This window comes from Pan paniscus, chromosome 3, assembly GCF_029289425.2.
Source record: "Pan paniscus chromosome 3, NHGRI_mPanPan1-v2.0_pri, whole genome shotgun sequence".
In the NCBI taxonomy this organism is placed as follows: Eukaryota; Metazoa; Chordata; class Mammalia; order Primates; family Hominidae; genus Pan; species Pan paniscus.
Genome location: NC_073252.2, coordinates 140,734,534 through 140,754,996, shown reverse-complemented (window position 1 = coordinate 140,754,996; position 20,463 = coordinate 140,734,534).

The window sequence follows — 20,463 nt, the reverse complement described above, 5'->3', positions numbered from 1 at the left end:
TCTCCTCTAATGGATAGGACATATTCTTCAAACTGAGAAATAATTCAGAAATTGACTCTTTTTTTAAATCACACTTTAAGTTCTGGGATACATTTGCAGAATGTGCAGGTTTGTTACACAGGTATATACGCGCCATGGTGGTTTGCTGCACCCATCAACCAGTCATCTACATTAGGTATTTTTCCTAATGCTATCCCTTCCCTAGACCCCACCCCCCAATAGGCCCTGGGGTGTGATGTTCCCCTCCCTGTGTCCATGTGTTCTCATTGTTCAACTCCCACTTATGAGTGAGAACATGTGGTGGTTGGTTTTCTGTTCCTATATTAGTTTGCTAAGAATGATGGTTTCCAGCTTCATCCGTGTCCCTGCAAAAGATATTAACTCATCCTTTTTTATGGCTGCATAGTATTCCATGGTGTATATGTGCCACATTTTCTTTATCCAGTATATCATTGATGGGCATTTGGGTTGGTTCCAAGTCTTTCCGATTATGAATAGTGCTGCAATAAATATATGTGTATGTGTCTTTATAGTAGAATAATTTATAATCTTTTGGGTATATACCCAGTAATGGGATGGCTGGGTCAAATGGTATTTCTAGTTTTAGATCCTTGAGGAATCACCATACTGCCTTCCACAATGATTGAATTAATTTACACCACCACCAACAATGTAGAAGTGTTCCTAGTTTCTCCACATCCTCTCCAGCATCTGTTGTTTCCTGACTTTTTAACGATTGCCATTCTAACTGGCATAATATGGTCTCTCACGGTGGTTTTGATTTGCATTTCTCTAATGACCAGTGATGATGAGCTTTTTTTCATGTTTGTTGTCCGCATAAATGTCTTCTTTTGCAAAGTGTCTGTTCATATCTCTCACCCTCTTTTTGATGGGGTTATTTGTTTCTTTCTTCTAAATTTGTTTAAGTTCCTTGTAGATTCTGGATATTAGTAGTTTGTCAGATGGATAGATTGCAAAAAATTTCTCCCACTCTGTAGGTTGCCTGTTCACTCTGATGATAGTTTCTTTTACTGTGCAGAAGCTCCTTAGTTAAATTAGATCCCATTTATCTATTTTAGCTTTTGTTGTAGTTGTTTTTGGTGTTTTAGACATGAAGTCTTTGCCCATGCCTATGTCCTGAATGGTATTGCCTAGGTTTTCTTCTAGGGTTTTTATGGTTTTGGGTCTTACATTTAAGTCTTTAATCCATCTTGAGTTTATTTTTGTGTAAGATGTAAGGAAGGGGTCCAGTTTCAGTTTTCTGCATATGGCTAGCCTGTTTTCCCAATGCCATTTATTAAATAGGGAATCCTTTCCCCATTGCTTGTTTTTGTCAGGTTTGTCAAAAACAGATGGTTGATCAGATGGTTGTAGATGTGTGGTGTTATTTCTGAGGGCTCTGTTCTGTTCCTTTGGTCTATATATCTGTTTTGGTACCAGTACCATGCTGTTTTGGTTGCTGTAGCCTTGCAGTATAGTATAGTTTGAAGTCAGGTAGCATGATGCCTCCAGCTTTGTTCTTTTTGCTTAGGAGTGTCTTTGCTATATGGGCTCTTTTTTGGTTCCATATGAAATTTATAGTAGTTTTTTCTAATTATGTGAAGAAAGTCAATGGTAGCTTGATGAGGATAGTATTGAATCTATAAATTACCTTGGGCAATATGACCATTTTCATGATACTGATTTTCCCTATCCATGAGCATGGAATGTTTTTCCATTTGTTTGTTCCTCTCTTATTTCCTTGAGCAGTGGTTTGTAGTTCTCCTTGAAGAGGTCCTTCACATTTTTTCTAAATTGTATTCCTAGGTATTTTATTCTCTTTCTAGTAATTGTGAATGGGAGTTCACTCATGATTTGGCTCTCTGTCTATTATTGGTGTATAGGAATGCTTGTGATTTTTCCACATTGATTTTGTATCCTGAGACTTTGCTGAAGTTGCTTATCAGTGTAAGGAGATTTGGGGCTGAGACAATGGGGTTTTGTAAATATACAAACATGTTGTCTGCAAACAGAGACAATTTTACTTTCTCTCTTCCTAGTTGAATATGCTTTATTTCTTTCTCTTGCCTGATTGCCCTGGCCAGAACTTCCAATACTATGTTGAATAGGAGTGGTAAGAGAGGGCATCCTTTTCATATGCCAGTTTTCAAAGGGAATGCTTCCAGCTTCTGCCCATTCAGTATGATATTGGCGTGGGTTTGTCATAAATAGCTCTTATTATTTTGAGATATATTCCATCAATACCTAGTTTATTGAGAGTTTTTAGCATGAAATGGTGTTGAATTTTATTGAAGGCCTTTTCTGCATCTATTGAGATAATCATGTGGTTTTGTCATTGGTTCTGTCATTGGGTGTATATACATATTAAGGATAGTTAGCTCTTCTTGTTGTGTTGATCCCTTTACCATTATGTAATGCCCTTTATTTTCTTTTTTGATCTTTGTTGGTTTAAGGTCTGTTTTATCAGAGACTATGATTGCAGCCCCTGTTTTTTTTTTGTTTTTGCCTTCCATTTGCTAGGTAAATATACTTCCATCCCTTTATTTTGAGCCTATGTGTGTCTTTGCACTTGAGATGGGTCTCCTGAATACAGCACACCGATGGGTCTTGACTCTTTGTCCAATTTGCCTGGCTTTGTCTTTTAATTGGGGCATTTAGCCCATTTACATTTAGGGTTAATATTTTTATGTGTGAATTTGACTTTGTCATTATGATGCCAGCTGGTTATTTCACCCATTAGTTGATGTTATTTGCCCGTTAGTTGATGCAGTTTCTTCATAGTGTTAATGGTCTTTACAATTTGGTATGTTTTTGCAATGGCTGATTCCAGTTTTTCCTTTCCATATTTAGTGCTTCCTTGAGGAGCTCTTGTAAGGCAGGCCTGGTGGTGACAAAAAATCTCTCAGCATTTGCTTGTCTGTAAGGGATTTTATTTCTCCTTCTCTTATGAAACTTAGTTTGGCTGGATACAAAATTCTGGGTTGAAATTTTTCTTCTTTACAGATGTTGAATATTGATTCTCACTTCTTCTAGCTTGTAGGGTTTCTGCAGAGAAATTCACTGTTAGTCTGATGGGCTTCCCTTTGTGAGTAACCTGACCTTACTCTCTGGCTGCCTTTAACGTTTTTTCCTCATTTCAACCATGGTGAATCTGACAATTATGTGTCTTGGGGTTGTTCTTCTTGATGAGTATCTTTGTGGTGTTCTCTGTATTTCCTGAATTTGAATGTTGGCCTGTCTTGTTAGGTTGGGGAAGTTCTCCTGGATGCTAACCTGAAGTATGTTTTCCAACTTGGTTCCATTCTACCCATCACTCTCAGGTACACCAATCAAATGTAGGTTTGGTTTTTTCACATAGTCCCATATTTCCTGGAAGCTTTGTTCATTCCTTTTCATTCTTTTTTCTCTAATCTTGTCTTCATGCTTTATTTCATTAAGTTGATCTTCAATCTCTTATATCCTTTCTTTTGCTTGATTGATTTGGCTATTGATCCTTGTGTATGCTTCACAAAGTTCTTGTGCTGTGATTTTCAGCTCCATTAAGACATTTATGTTCTTCTGTAAACTGGTTACTTTTGTTAGCAGTTACTCTAACTTTTTTCAAGGTTCTTAGGTTCTTTGCATTGGGTTAGAACATGCTCCTTTAGCTTGTAGGAGTTTTTATTTCCCACCTTCTGAAGCCTACTTCTGTCAATTTGTCAAACTCAATCTCCATCCAGTTTTGTTCCCTTGCTGGTAAGGAGTTGTGTTCCTTTGGAGGAGAAGAGGCGTTCTGGCTTTTGGAATTTTCAGCCTTTTTGTGCTGGTTTGTGCTCATTTTCATGGATTTATCAACCTGTGATCTTTGATGTTGGTGACCTTAGGATGGGCTTTTTTGTGGATGTCCTTTTAGTTGATGTTGATGATATTCCTTTCTCTTTGTTAGTTTTACTTCTATCACTGAGGCCCCTCTGCTGCAGGTCTGCAGGGGTTTGCTGGAGGTCCATTCCAGACTCTGTTTGCCTGGGTATCGCCAACAGAGGTGCAGAACAGAAAAGATTGCTGCCTGTTCCTTCCTCTGGAAGCTTCATCCCAGAGGGTCACCCACCAGATGCCAGCCAGAGCTCTCTTGTATGAGCTATCTGTCAACCCCTGCTGGGAGGTGTCTCCCAGGAGACACGGGGGTCAGGGACCCACTTAAGGAGGCAGTCTGTCCCTTAGCGGAGCTTGAGCACTGTGCTGGGAGATCCACTGCTGTCTTCACAGCCGGCAGGCAGGAATGTGTAAGTCTGCTGAAGATGTGCCCACAGCTGTCCCTTCCCCCAGGTGCTCTGTCCCAGGGAGATGGGAGTTTTATCTATAAGCCCCTGACTGGGGCTGCTGTCTTTCTTTCAGAGATGCCCTGTCCAGAGAGGAGGAATCTAGAGAGGCAGTCTGACTACAGGGACTTTGTGGAGCTGCAAAGGGCTCTACCCAGTTTGAACTTGCAGCTTTGTTTACACTGTGAGGGGAAAACCACCTACTCCAGCCTCAGTTATGGCAGATGCCCTTCACCCCACCAAGCTCAAGTGTCCCAGGTAGACTTCGGATGGCTATGCTGGCAGTGAGAATTTCAAGGCAGTGGATCTTAGCTTGCTGGGCTCCTTGGGGGTGGGATCCACTGAGCTAGACCACTTGGCTCCCTGGCTTCAGCCCCCTTTCCAGGGGAGTGAATAGTTCTGTCTTGCTGGCATTCCAGGTGCCACTGGGGCATGAAAAAGAAAAAACTGCTACAGCTAGCTTGGTGTCTGCCCAAATGGCCACCCAGTTTTGTGCTTGAAACCCAGGGACCTGGTGGTGTAGGCACCCAAGGGAATCTCCTGGTCTGCGGGTTGGGAAGACCTTGGGAAAAGCATAATATCTGGGCTAGAATGCACCATTCCTCACAGCACAGTCCCTCGAGGCTTCCCTTGGCTATTGGAGGGAGTTCCCCAACCCTTTGCCCTTCCTGGGTGAAGAGATGCCTTGCCCTGCTTTGGCTCACTCTCTGTGGGCTGCACCCCCTGTCTAACCAGTCCCAGTAAGATGAGCTGGGTACCTCAGTTGGAAATGCAGAAGTCACCTGCCTTCTGCATTGATTCCCTGGGAGCTGCAGACTGGAGCTGTTCCTATTTGGCCATCTTGCCCAAATTTCTTTCCAGAAATTGACTCTTAAATGTAAAATAGCTAGAGCTTCAAGCCTCCATTGAGTTTAATGTTTAAAGGTGAAAAAAAGTCTTGAGATGTATTTGATATTAAATCAATGTTATAGGCACAATGATATAGGCTGACACAACTTGCTCATATATAAAATTAAGTGCATGCATACTGTTCTGCACCTGCTTTAATTTTAAAGGAAAAAAATAGAATAATAACTGGAAACCTGTAAGAAAAAATTTTGCCCACTTTAATCTCCAAGTCATATTTTAAAGCCTTATGTAAATAGAAAGCTGTATTCTCTCTTGGGCTTATTTGGACCACATGGAATTATGGACCTAAAAATTATATAAATTCAGAAGGTATTTCAATTATCCTGTATCTGCACAGGCCAAGAAGAAGCAAGTCTTAGTATGGCAAATGTTGTCAGTAGGATTCACCACTGCCGCTCTTAACAATCCATATAAATTGCCGCATAATTAGCCCAGCTGCAATATTCCATCGATCATGAAGACAAGCTGCAGAGAACCAAAGCCATTGATTTTGTCTGCTGTGTCATGCTTTGCTAACCATGTGCAGACCTGGATTTAAACACAGGGGAATGCAGAGTCTACCATGTGGCTTGCTTCTGCATTGGCAAACAGTGCGGGAACAATTAAAAAGGGAATTCTGAACAACTAGAAATGACTGTTTTCAAAAGCCTGAAAGTACATGGGGTGTCCTTGGAACCAGAGCTATCTGAGGGGCCCACATTTCCTATTACTGCTGATTAGGAAGATAGAATTAATTAATGCCTCTCTTAGTCAAGACCCCCTTAAAAGAAAAGAAGAGTGACTTAGGGATGATAATGGTAGTAAAGGAGACCACATGTTGTTTTTAAAAAAAGCATGGAATGATTATCATTGAGTGATATTAATAACTTGGGAAAATTATGTAATCTCAGAAGGCTAACCTGGAAGCTATCCAAAACTTATTTTTAGAATCAAACATGCCAGACACATTTAGACAAAACCAATATTCTAACTCATCAAAGATAGAAACTTTGCAACTATATGCTGGAGACCTAATCTCAAAAATATATATAACAGTTGTTTTAGAACAAAATGCATATTTTATTGGTGGCAAAAGTTACCAATTTAACAAAAATGTCAAGTACAGATAAAACGGAATCCTTACCTTCCTTACCTATTCTATATTCAAATTGATATAATTTGTGCATAAGATCAAGAATATAATCTGTGATAGACCAGTTATTAGGAAGATTCAACATAGTTTGACAAAGCTACTATTTTCTCCATTCTCCTTTTAAACTCTGGTATGGCCAGCACAGAAGGGTCCTAGGGTAGTGAGGATAAATTTAATCTGTATGTAATTTATTGACAGAAAAAAAAAAACTTTTTGAAAGCGAATTACATGTAGAAATAAGCTACATCATTTGTTTTGTATTAGATTCTTCAGAAAAATCTTTTTTTTTTTTTTTTCTCAGATGGAGTCTCGCTCTGCCGCCCAGGCTGGAGGTGCAGTGGTGCGATCTTGGCTCACTGCAAGCTCCACCTCCTGGGTTCACGCCATTCTCCTGCCTCAGCCTCCCCAGTAGCTGGGACTACAGGCGCCCACCACCATGCCCGGCTAATTTTTTTGTATTTTTTAGTAGAGACGGGGTTTCACCATGTTGTTCAGGATGGTCTGGATCTCCTGACCTCGTGATCCTCCCGCCTCGGCCTCCCAAAGTGCTGGGATTACAGGCGTGAGCCACCGCGCCTGGCCAGAAAAATCTTAAAATCAAACACAAAGACAACAGAGTAAGTCAAGGGATTTGAAAGAAAAGAGATTCATTCATTAGGGTAGACCCAGTTAACTGAGAATGGATCAGCACAATTAATATTCTTTTGGAAACAAGAAGAAGTATTTGAATCAGAAAAAGTATACAGCTTTATACATGCATCTGATTTAAAAGGAAGTTTCAAGATATTGTTTAGTTTCTGGATATGACTTGATAAATACTAATACCAAGTCATACCAAGAAACTAAAGTTTATAGGAGAGGAAATGGATTTCTCTGAGAATTTGGAATAGTAATTTATTTAGATTAATGCCACTAAGACTTATTTATCAATATATGAGACTTGATACAACATAGCATTGAGATTGGATATCTTGTCAGTGCCTGAGATCCTTCTGTGGGGTAAGTGCTGTGAAGACAGCAGCAGGGATAGGAAATGCTCACCCTCGTAAGCAGAAAGCTACATGCACTTAGTATGACCAGGAGAGGCACACAGAAATGCTCCAGGAAAGTAGTTCTTATTGAGGAAGAGTTTTAATACCAAATAATAGGATGGTGGATATTTATCTAATGGATGGTATGAACAATCTAAGAGCTGTCAATGTAAGGACATTTAGCAAGACAGATACGTTGACATCAGGAAATCCTGTCAGCAGGTAGCAGGGTTCCAATCACAGGAAGTGTCCAGGGAGAGAACTGTCATGGATAGTGCGGATTGGCTTGCTCAGAATTGATTCCCACCTCTTTCTAGTGCGCCTTTCTACACTGCAGAGGCTGTCGAGCTAAAATCTGCATTTCCCACATTTCTGGATGTAATGTATGCTCTGCCAACCAAATGGCCTCACATAAGACTTAAATCTAGAACTGAAATAAAAACGAAGGGAAACTCAACAACGTAAAACCCAAAACTCTAATCAAAAATGGAAAATGGACTTCAATAGACATTTCTCCAAAGAAGATATGCAAATGGCCAATAAGAACATGAGAAGATGCTCAATGTCACTAATCACCAGGGAAACGGAAATCAAAGCTACAATTTGATACTCTCTCACACCCATTAGGATGGCTACTATTGACAAAATAGAAAATAAGTGTTAGTGATGATGTGGAGAAATCGGAATACTTGTGCACGGTTGGTGGGAATGTAAAATGATGCAGTGCTGTGGAAAACAGTATGGCAGCTCCTCAAAAAATTAAAAATAGAATTACCATATGATCCAGTGATTCCATTTCTGTATATACATATAAATAAATCAAAAGCAGGGCCTTGAGATATTTGCACACTCATGTTTGTAGCAGCATTAGTCACAATAGTTAAAATATGGAAGCAAACCAAGTGTCCACTGATGAATAAATGCTGCAAAATATGATATATACATATGAGGGAATATCATTCAGCCTTCAAAAGGAAGGAAATTCTGACATGCACTACCACATAGATGAACCTTGAGGACATTTGCTAAGTGAAATAAGCCAGTCACTGAAAGACAAATACCACATGATTCCACATATATGAGGTACTTAGGGTAGTCAAAACCATAAGAGACAGAAGGTAGAAGGGTGGTTATGAGGGGCTGGGGGGGAAGGGGAGATAAGTAGTAAGTTAGCGTTGAATGAGTCATGAGTTCTAGTTTTATAAGATGAAAAGACTTATGCAGATGGATGTTGGTGATGGCTGTGTAACAGTGTTAATTTTACCCAAATTTTAAAAATTAGACAAAAAATAGAGGGAAAAGTGGCATGAGGTGCCTACTTTTGCTGGTGCAGATCAAAGTGGGAGTGCTTTGATCTTGAGTTAGCAGCTGTCATCATGGCTTATTGATTTATCAGGCAGCTTCCTGATTATGACCATGGCAACAGCATTTTGGGTGGTCCATTTCAGCATCATGATTTAAGAGATTTTTCTGGAAGATCAGTCTAAAGTCTCTTCAGTTTATAAACAATTTTATACACCATTTCACAACTCATAAAACAAATTTCTTTCTGTTGACACAACCTAAAGTGGCTTTTGTTCTGTACAATTAAATCCCAATAGAGTAATTGCTGTCTCCAGTGGTTGCAAGCAACAGACTCTCAAAGAAATGAGCTTCTGTGATTGATTAGCTCACCAGTTTGAACTGAAGACAGCTAAGATTCTCTGAGCATTATAACTGGTACATGCTGTTAATATATTAACTTAAATAATCACTTGGGGTTGTTTAGAATAAGAAGTCTATCAAAGGTGATGTTTTGAAGTGTTAAGTAACGCTGATCATTATGGGAAAAATAAAGAATGTAATGATTGTTGTGTTTGTGTGTGAGGTACTGAAGTTTTTCCTCTGTTTCAAAAAGCTTAAAGAAAAAATGATGAAATGGGACTTAAAGTTCTCTGTTTAAAGCATGGTCAGATAATCAAGGAACTTCTATGGTTGCCTTTAAGAATCTCCTCTGTCTTGTAGTTGCTGCACTGACAGAGCCAAAAAGCAGAACCAGTATGATTCTTAAGTTGCTGAATTGCAAGGCAGGATGAATTCATACATTTAAAAAGCTTTTTATGTGAGCATTAGGACATTTATTGGAAGGAATGGTACCAGGAAAACTGAACCAGGGACATATGATACATTCTTATGTCTCCAAGTACCTTAAAAACTCAAATTTCACTAAGTATTTCTTTTTATTTTATTTTATTATACTTTAAGTTCTAGGGTACATGTGCACAACGTGCAGCTTTGCTACTTATGTTTACATGTGCCATGTTGGTGTGCTGCATCCGTTAACTCGTAATTTACATTAGGTATATCTCCTAATGCTATCCCTCCCCCCTCCCCCCACCCGACAGCAGGCCCCAGTGTGTGATGTTCCCCACCCTGTATCCAAGTGTTCTCATTGTTCAATTCTCACCTATGAGTGAGAACATGCGGTGTATGGTTTTCTGTCCTTGCGATAGTTTGCTCAGAATGATGGTTTCCAGCTTCATCCATGTCCCTACAAAGGACATGAACTCATTCTTTTTAATGGCTACATAGTATTCCATGGTGTATATGTGCCACATTTTCTTTATCCAGTCTACCACTGATGGGCATTTAGGTTGATTCCATGTTTTTGCTGTTGTGAATAGTGCTGCAGTAAACATACGTGTGCATGTGTCTTTATAGCAGCATGATTTATAATCCTTTGGGTATATACCCAGTAATGGGATGGCTGGGTCAAATGGTATTTCTAGTTCTACATCCTTGAGGGATCACCACACTGTCTTCCACAATGGTTGAACTAGTTTACAGTCCCACCAACAGTGTAAAAGTGTGCCTATTTCTCCACATCCTCTCCATCACCTGTTGTTTCCTGACTTTTTAATGATCGCCATTCTACCTGGTGTGAGATGGTATCTCATTGTGATTTTGATTTGCATTTCTCTGGTGGCCATGATGATGAGCATTTTTTCATGTGTCTGTTGGCTGCATAAATGTCTTCTTTTGAGAACTGTCTGTTCATATCCTTTGCCCACTTTTTGATTGGGTTGTTTGATTTTTTTCTTGTAAATTTGTTTAAGTTCTTTGTAAATTCTGGATATTAGCTCTTTGTCAGATGGGTAGATTGTAAAAATTTTCTCCCATGCTGTAGGTTGCCTGTTCACTCTGATGGTAGTTTCTTTTGCTGTGCAGAAGCTCTTTAGTTTAATTAGATCCCATTTGTCAATTTTGGTTTTTGTTGCCATTGCTTTTGGTGTTTTAGTCATGAAGTCCTTGCCCATGCCTATGTCCTGAATGGTATTGCCCAGGTTTTCTTCTAGGATTTTTATGGTTTTAGGTCTAACATTTAAGTCTTTAATCCATCTTGAATTAATTTTGTATAAGGTGTAAGGAAGGGATCCAGTTTCAGCTTTCTGCATATGGCTAGCCAGTTTCACCATATGCAAATCAATAAACATAATCCATCATATAAAGAGAACCAAAGACAAAAACCGTGTGATTATCTCAATAGATGCAGAAAAGGCCTTTGACAAAATTAAGTATTTCTTGAAAGCAGAAGCAAACCTGTTTCCTGTTTTATGAGGCTGTTTCTTTTTGGCCTGAGGGCCCTGCAATAACCTCACTGGAGGGAGTTAACTCACAAGGAGGTGTCAATCCTCTCTACATGCCCTACCCTCTAGCATTTCCTTCCAATCCTTAAGTAGAAGCAAATCCAGCATGCTGATGTGGTGGCAAACAAACACCAAGTCAAAGCTGAAGGGATAAGTCTTACCCAACAAAAAGAATCACAAGAGTTTGCTCATATGCAATGGCAAAAACCTGGAATATGTGTGGCAGTGGATTTCAGTGGCTCCAAACCAGGAAAGGAGAAGCATAATTTTAGATTGGGTTGAATATTTTGCATTGAGTGCACTTGCCAGAGATTCTGGGTTCAATATGCTCACTTGAGCAGCTCAGAGTGTTTGATAGAAATGTGGGTGCATTGGCAGTCAATGCTTAAGTTATGATGCCAGAAATTTCTTGGGATAATGTAGAGAGATGGATGCAAACATAAGGAAACATTGGGGTATATTTATCACATGCAAATCACTCATCTATACCTAGCTATGCCTCACAAGAGGGCCCAGAATTTACCTTCTTCATTGAGGCACTACTTTCATCAAGAAATAACTTGATAAGTATCAGAATGGCTGTCCTCTGCAGGCCAGACCTGATGGTTGTAGGAGCAGCTGCCAAAGAAAAGGACTCTCTGATTTCCACAGTGGGATGGGGACCTAGGTAGGAGAATGATTTCTATGGGGAGATAGGGGCCTAGATGGCAGAATGCAAAGGACAGCACAATGATAGGGCTCAAAGACAGAGGCAAAGTAGGTGCGGTTACTGCAATATAACGATAGTAGAACTTGAGCGATGATCACGAGGTTTGACTGGGAGTGGCTAATGGAGTGAGAAGTTACTAGGACTGAAAGAGGATTGCAGCCATTATCATCCCCTTTGATCTGTATAAACTGACACCAAAGCAAAAACAAAACTCTAGGTGATCTGAGGAACTACAATGAAGAGTTATGGTCCTATTACTGGTTCATAGACCTATCGCCCATAAATGATGGGGAAGCCAGGAACTCTTGAGGAAGTACCCTATGACAGTTCCACAAGCATGTACTGTACATCTTCATTCTCATCACCTCCTGAAAAGGGCTTGTAGGCATCTCTCAGCAAAACGAACCACCCAGATCTCTGGGGAATTATTGACATGCGCTCTAGCTAATATCAACCCTGGGGAACCCAGAATGCCACTGTGGTCCTCTACTCTGAGGAGGCTTATAGGGGTCAGGGAGTCTAAGTAGGGATTTTGTCTATGTTTGCCTCACAGTGGGACAATGTGGACCCGTTGGTGAATTGTTCTGCGTTTACTTCCCTAGTTTCCATTTGCACAGTTGGAATAGACATACTCGTTAACATCTCCACATCGGCTTTCTGATTCATGGAGTGAAGGCTTTGAAGGGCCAGAGAAAGCCTCTGTGCTAAGGGTACTACCAAAATGCCACACACCTGGAGGGGTTGTAGAGATCAAGGTTGCTATTAAGCAGTTGGAAAAGGTAGGGGTCATAATTCTTATTACATCCCCCAATTTCTCCACATCCTCATTAGGTTCTTGCATCCTCATTAAGCTTTCCCGTTTGACTGGTGAGAAAATAGTTGGGTCTTCGGAATAATAGCAATGGATTATCACAAACTTAATGAGAGAGTGATTCCTGTTGAAGCCACTGTTCCATATGTGGTTTATTTTCTGGAGCCAGTCGGCACAGACTCTGATGTCTGATATACAGAGCTATCTATCAAGTTGGCAAATGCTTTTTAAAAAAATACTCCAATAAAAAGAGACCACAGAAGTAATTTCCTTTCAACTGGCAGGAACAGTAATGGACTAAGGGCTACATCAACTCTCTGGCTCTATGTGACAATTTAGTGTAGGGATTGGCAAACTTTTCCTGTAAAGGGCCAAATAATAAATATTCTAGGCTTTGCAGGCCACAAATGGTCTCTGTTCCATATTCTTCTTCTTCTTTCTTTTTTTTTTCAACTTCACAAAACAAAAACCACTCTTAGCTTGCAAGATTTACGAAAATGGGGTGCAGGTCAGATTTGACTTCCAGGCTGTAGTTTGCTGACCCCTAGCCTAGCTCACATGGACTTTGGCCATCTCACCAGTCCACAAAACATCACACTGTTAATTACTTTGACACCACTATTAGTATGGAACCCAATGAGCAGAAGGTAGCTTAGATGTCTTAATAAGACATTTTGATGTCAAAGATGAAAGATAAATCCTTTGAAAGTTCAATGACCTGTCCAAGATACAAAGCCAATTTTCAAAAAATTGTTTTTAATGTGGGGGTTCACTAACAAGGAAAAATACAGTCAGTAGAACTGGACACAGGCTCTGGGAGGGATGAACAATAAATATCTCAAACCTGGCTCTTCCAGTATCATGTGTCTGTCTTCAACACCCTCTCATGAAAGGCCTTTGGAACTGAGAAGTGTCAAATGGCTCAGCTGCAAGGAGAGGAGAAATGCAGTGGCCAGGAACTACAGGCTTTGATAAAACACGTCTCTGAAATATTGATTCTGAGCCTCTTCACCAATAAGCCATTTGGATTGGGAATATTGTCTGTCACTGAGATAGAAGCCAGTCACATTTACCTTCAATTTTATTCCTCAGATTCCCAGAAAAAAAATCTACCTACAGGTGATATAAAAATAGCTACGTCTCAAGAAAATTTAAAAGAAAGAAACATTCAGAGATTGCTGAAAACTATGTAATTATGTAATTGTGCAAGTAGGAATAACTTTTCTTCTTTATTCATTTTAAGAACAGTTTAAATTGGCTTGTACATTATAAAAATTTAGCCTTTCATCAATACTTGGATAAATAAACTGCAGCCTCCCTGGAATATAGATTATCAAGAGACAATCAAGCTGTGGTTTACTATTTCACATAGTATGCTTTCTCTTTCAGACCTAATAAAAGCCACAACTGCATGTTTTAGTGTATAAAGCAGAACAAAGACCCGGCAGTGTTCCTCTCATTTTAGAAAGATAAAGCTCCACAATTAATAGCATATTAGGAGTTTGACCTGAACGATAAGAGATTTGACTTTCCTATGCTGTTTTGGCTTAACCCCATCTATAAGTGTGGTCTGTAGTGGTGACAAGTACTTGAACCTCTCTCTTTGATTCCATGACCTTTAGTAGAAACATATTTCACTGTATGTGTGTATGTTTTCATCAAAGGCTACTTTCTTATGTGAATGTGTATTCATCTCATTAAGGACCTCTATTAGCCTGGTGGCTAATATCCCCTTCAAGCTGAAATCCCCAGCTCACAGCTCTCTGCTCTCAGACACAATGCTAGGATGCTTTTTTTTTTTTTTTTTTTGAGGAGTTTCATTCTTGTCACCCAGGATGGAGTGCAGTGGCGCAATCTTGGCTCACTGCAACCTCCACCTCCTGCGTTCAAGTGATTCTCCTGCTTCAGCCTCCCGAGTAGCTGGGATTACAGGCACCCGCCACCATGCCTGGCTAATTTTGTATTTTTAGAGAGACAGGGTTTCACCATGTTGATCAGGCTGATCTCAAACTCCTGACTTCAGGGGATCTGCCCACCCCGGCCTCCCAAAGTGCTGGGATTACAGGCTTGAGCCACTACACCCGGCTAAGATGCTCTTTAGAGCATGGACATCTGATCTAAGGCTAGCTTACCCATGAATGGGTCTGCAACCTATGAGGCAGCTTGCTGCAAGAGGCTCTCTTTTTAACAGGAGAGATGTTAATGACCTCAATCTAATGCTACCCTTTGCAATTTAGACTGAGGAGAATGGAGATCATTCAGTTAGTGGGAGGAGAGGAAAGGGTTAACTTTAAATAGAAGCACAGTCAATGAAAATTGCTGAGAAGTATTAATTATCCAAGGGAAGCATGCAGAAGATACCAAGACTGTGGTCCTGGATGGCAAGTTCCCCAAGTTTTCCTCATCCCTCCCCTCGTAGCTATGTAGTAGAAAGTGACTGGGACCCCAGTAACACCAATGCCAGCAACTTCTCTGGCAGAGAAAAATAACAGATACAGGGAGAAGGGACCACCATTACAGGCCAAATACCGCAGACTCCTAGTATTTCATGTTTGCCCAGTGTGTCTGTATTCCTTGTAACTATCACCCAAACATTTGCAATTTCTTCAGCTTTCAAGGATCACACTTCCTTTAACAAACAAGATTAGTTAGGGCTGTCATCCTGTTTCATTTTAGGAAGTCTAGTATTTTTTTTTGATCCAAAACATGTTTATATATTCCACCCATTTGTTCTGGTTTGGAAAGCCCCTTTACCTAATCATCTTCTGGTTCCAACACCATGGCTGGTTTCTCCAGACTGTTGCTGCCTCCCTTGCTCATCCTGGGAAGGAACAAAGTTATCAGGTTAGGCTAAGATTCTGTGACTGACTCTACTTTACACCTGGGAGATGGATGGTAAGCACAAGAAGGAATGACAGTGGAGGAAGAAAAAGAAAAAAAAACATGCGATTTCTTAGTCTTCTATACTTCTGAAGTCCTTCATGAGGAGTACGTGGGATGGGGAGTGTTATGGATTTAATTTAATGTTTCCTCCTTCTTTCCAAATTCATATGTTGAAATGCGAATCTGCAATGTGATAATCTTAGGAGGTGGGGCTTTGGCTAGTAATTAAGTAATTAAGTCATGAGGGTGGAGTTCTCATGAATGAGATTAGTGTCCTTATAAGGAAGAGGCATGAAGAAATGATTAGTCTGGTGAGACCATGTGAAGATATGATGAGAAGATGGCTGTCTATGAATCAAGAATCAAGACACAGAAACTGCCGGCACTTTGAACTTGGAGTTTCCATCCCCCAAAACTGTGAGCAATAAATGTTTGTGGTTTAAGCCACCCAGTCTATCATATTCTGCTGTAGCATTCTGAGCTAAAATATGGGGATGGAGCAAATGGGGGTGCTGAAGGGATGCAACTTGTTCTGCCAACATGTTACAGGCAGTATTTCCCAGTTTTAAAAGAAAAATACCTTTGGTTATGGGTTCCCTTCCTGGGGTCCCGTTCCCCTAAAGTCTTTTGACGTCCAGCAAGAGGCAAATCCAGTTTCTCCCTTATCCACTAACACTATCCCTCAGTTCAAAACCTTCCTCCAAAATACATCATGCTCATAAATTTGGTAGGACCCAGAATCATCTAGAAGACAACACTTTTCATCATCTTACAGAGCTGTTTACCCCTTCCCACTATTTTAGAACTCCCACTGTAGAATATAATTCTTTTTGACTTTACCATTACAAAAACCCACAAAGTACTTTTTCCCAAAATAGAAAAAAATTTGACCACATGGTTCAAGTTAAACCTCCATTTGGAGAACTTGATAAAATGTCACAGTTTTAAAATAGTGGTGTTTCCCTTGCCTTCTGTTCCCACTCACCCCGGCATATCCCATCTATCAAAGTTTTAAAAAATACTTGAGTCTACTCTCAGCTAGAGCTTTTGGGTATAAAACCAGAAAAGGGTAACTCAGATGGAGGGGGAAGTTTATTTTTACATTACAGAAAGCATTAAGTGAATCACTTATTTGTTTTTATTATAACTTTCATGAAACTAAAATTCAGTCCTGTAAAATGTAACTTCATTTTAGGCCAAATAAAATGGTTGTCTTTGGTTGTCTATTCACATTGATGAATTTTCTCAACTTTTTCCTTTTTTTTTTGAAATAGGTTTCAAATGATCCTATTTGCCCATAAGTGCTGTGTTTCAAAGGAAAAACATTTTTGAGCTATCTATAATGATTTCTCAGCTTTTAACTTAGAGAATGTTACAGTGATTCTGTGTGAGAAGCTTGTATTCTATTTACAAAGAAAAATATCTGTAACGTTATATTTTTCTGGAGTATGCTGTAGATACAAACACTTCAGTGTATATAAAAAAAAGTTACTCTGGAATGTCTAAAGTTTTAAAAAAGTTAGTGATTCCACACGTGCATACACAATATACATACATACACAGTCACATATTTGTGTAACACTGGATACTACTTTTGAAGTATTCAAGATGAATTTTCTCCTTGTGGTAACAAATTCTTTCTCTGAATCTACTCTCTCATTATGGTCCCAAGAAAGGGAAGCACAAGTGACACCAGAGAAAGAGGAGGAGATGATGTAGGAGCCTTGGGAATAGGGTGGGAAAGTAGAAAGCTGGGAGAGGAGATAGGGCAGAAAATGAGGAGGAGGAAGGGCAGGAGAATGGTGATTTTCCTTGTTCCACCTTACAGGTTGATTGGCAGTGGAAGAGAGTAGATATAACAAGATACAATTTGAAGAACTCCAAACACACTGTGTCTCAGAAGTCTCACACCCCGCATGGTGTAACATGCTAGAGAGCATTGGCAGAGGGAAGTATCTGGACAGGTATGCCATGCAGAGATGCAAGGTTCCTGATGACCTTGTGGAGCAGGGAAGGGTACTGAGAAAGCCATGGATCAGAAGGTGCTGATCTGTGGTGCGGATCCCCATCCAAATAGGGAGTCCAAAACAGTCAAAGAGGAACCCCCCAAACTGACAGATTTTCAAAAAGTTAGTGAGAAGTTCAAATTGGATCTAATTTCACTTAAAAATAAATAAATATAACATTCCCTAGATTCCAAGCTCTCAGAATTTTCTGGGGCCTTTGCATCTGTTGCATAAACCTAAATAAAACATGGTTTTACTCTTAGGAGGAGCTTGCAACCCAGTGAAGGAGACAGATGGGTAAACAAATACAGTGCAGTAAGAGACACAACCAAGTAAAATGCTCAGTGCTAGGAGACCACAGAAAAGGATTAACCGGGCAGTCTTCACAGAGTAGGTGATGTTCCAATTAGACCTGAAGGTTAAGTCTACCAGGAGGGCCTTACTCATGCCTGTGATGGGATGCCTGCCAATTATGTTCCCTGAAATCCTCCATCTATCAAATGCCACTTCATGAAGATTTTTCTGATCCTTCCAACTCGATTTGGTTTCTCCTGCCTTCTAATATTCATGGCACTTCCGCTTACTCTATTGATATATAATATCTCACTTCATTTTGTACCTATTTGTATACTTGCCTTGTCGCCTCAACTAAATTATATCTGCTCATCGCTGTGTTGCCACATCCCCTTACCTTGTGTGTGCTAGACACTGTTAACCTAAGTAACAAACACAGAGAGGCTCTCTTAAAGAAAAAGTTACTTATTTGAGAATAGAGCATTGCAATGGGAATATGTGTGCATGTCATAGAAACCATGTGCATATTCAGGGCGGTAAAGAAAGTCAAAGGTTTTTAAAGGAAAAAGGAGGAGGATTACACAACTGATTCAAAATGATATTATTTGGCTACAAATACCAATACCAGGGATGATTCCAGGCTGGGTTGAATGGGCAGTTGCAAGGCAGATGTCCATGCAGAACTATTTTTTGTGTAAGGTTGTGATGGCCTAAAGTGCCAGGTTGTGCTTTTTGCAGAGCTCTTTGTGAGAGTTTTGTTACGAGGATACTCGTGTGGGAACCCTTTCTTCACAGCCTTCCCTGGCGCTGTTTGTTAGGGAGGGTTTTTTTTCTTAATTTAACATTAGTGTTTGACATCTGTTATGGGCTGAATTGTGTCCCCCTCACCCCAGAATTCATATGTTGAAGCCTTAGCACTCAGTGCCTCAGGATGTGACTGTATTTGGAGATAGGACTTTTAAAAAATGCTTAGGTTAAAATGAGGCCATTAGGGCAGGCCCTGATACAATCTGACTGGCATCATTGTAAGAGGAGGAAATTTAGACACATACAGACACATCAGGGTTGCACATGCACATTCCATTTTGATACTGATAACTTTCATACACTCAATAAATATAATGTTAGAGTAAACCAAATAGGAAATAAATAATAGAAGATAGGTTTATGAAAATCAACTTTGACTCTGCCAAAGAAGGGAGACAAAATGGTGCCCTTTTCACCTTTTTATTCCCAGAGCCAAGCACAATTTGTGGCAAGTAGTAGATGCTCAGTGAACACTTGTTAGAACTGAATTGAAGATACAGGGAAGAGGGTTGTAAAGATAGACTGAGAGTTAGAAGTGGTTCTGCCGAGAGTCTCCATAACAAACTCTCTGGAAAATTCTTTGCTTATATGGCACGGACTTTAGCCAGATTCTCCAGAAGGGTGTTACTTTTCACAGGTGTGGACCAGTATTTCTATGACAAATGTGAGGTTGTAGGTAATGGTGAAATAGCTAGCCTAGAACACAAACGTTGGAGGATTTCATGAGGACACTCTGCTGTTGCCATGATCATCTCCATCTTCTTCAGTCTCAGCAAAAGATTATGGGTAAAAAAAAAAAAAGTAGCACAAGATGGACAGCAGGTCATGTCCTCACGGTGTCTTGGATTTTTGGTCACTCTAGGAGGAAGGGACTATTATCCCTAGTTTTACAGATAAGGAAACAGAGACTCAGAAATTTTAAGGCACTTATGAAAGGTCACACAGCTGGTGAATGTGACACCATGAATGGAGCCCTAATTTGTCCAATTCTGAAGCACGAATTTTGCCTTGATGAACAAATGAAGGAGAGGAGTCTCCAGAGATACAGGTTTAACTAAGAGGTTCTAGTTTCTCCTGACATCTGACCAATTCTTCTGACTTGCTCTGGTGATTACAGTTGGTCTATTTCAGCCAAAATCAGGTCACCAGGAGATGGCAGAGCTGGATTATACCAAGAAAAAGAGACCCAGGATGGTATTTTGACAAGATGATTAGATATAGAGAAAGTTTTGAAAATAGGTGAGAAGAATCTATTTATGTCTTTAAGTGTGGAAGATAAGATAGAGACATTGATGAAGAAAATGTAACAAAATATTCAGAGGTAAGATGCTCACTTCTGGAAAGAACGAGTGGCTCTCATCAATCTCTCTGATTACCATAAACATTTCCTAAAATGTGTCTGATATATAAGGTTCTTTTCCATTTTATGCTTTTAGTGACATAATTAGGTAATAAAAAAGTGTTTGGATGAAAATAGGGAGAGTAACAAAAATAATTAATTCAGATGCTTTCTTTTTTGAAGACTTCTGTTAAAAAAAGCTTCCTACTTCTTGAAATGAAGCAGCATAATACTGTCACTTTCAATCCCCCTAAATTTGAATATAGCTATCTTTACCTAATGCTTTTCTATAATTTTTCATTTGTGATTTTATTCTTTTGCTGGCATTTGCTAAACATAATCATGTAAGCTATTATGTTGTAACTTACAGATACTACTCTCTTTAAGAAAATAGCATTTCAGGACCAGATGCGGTGGCTTATGCCTGTAATCCCAGCACTTTGGGAAGGCCGAGGCAGGCAGCATCAGGAGGTCAGGAGATGGAGATCATCCTGGCTAACACGGTGAAACCCCATCTCTACCAAAAATACAAAAAATTAGCTGGGCGTGGTGGCGTGCACCTGTAGTCCCAGCTACTCGGGAGGCTGAGGAAAGAGAATGGCGTGAACCTGGGAGGTG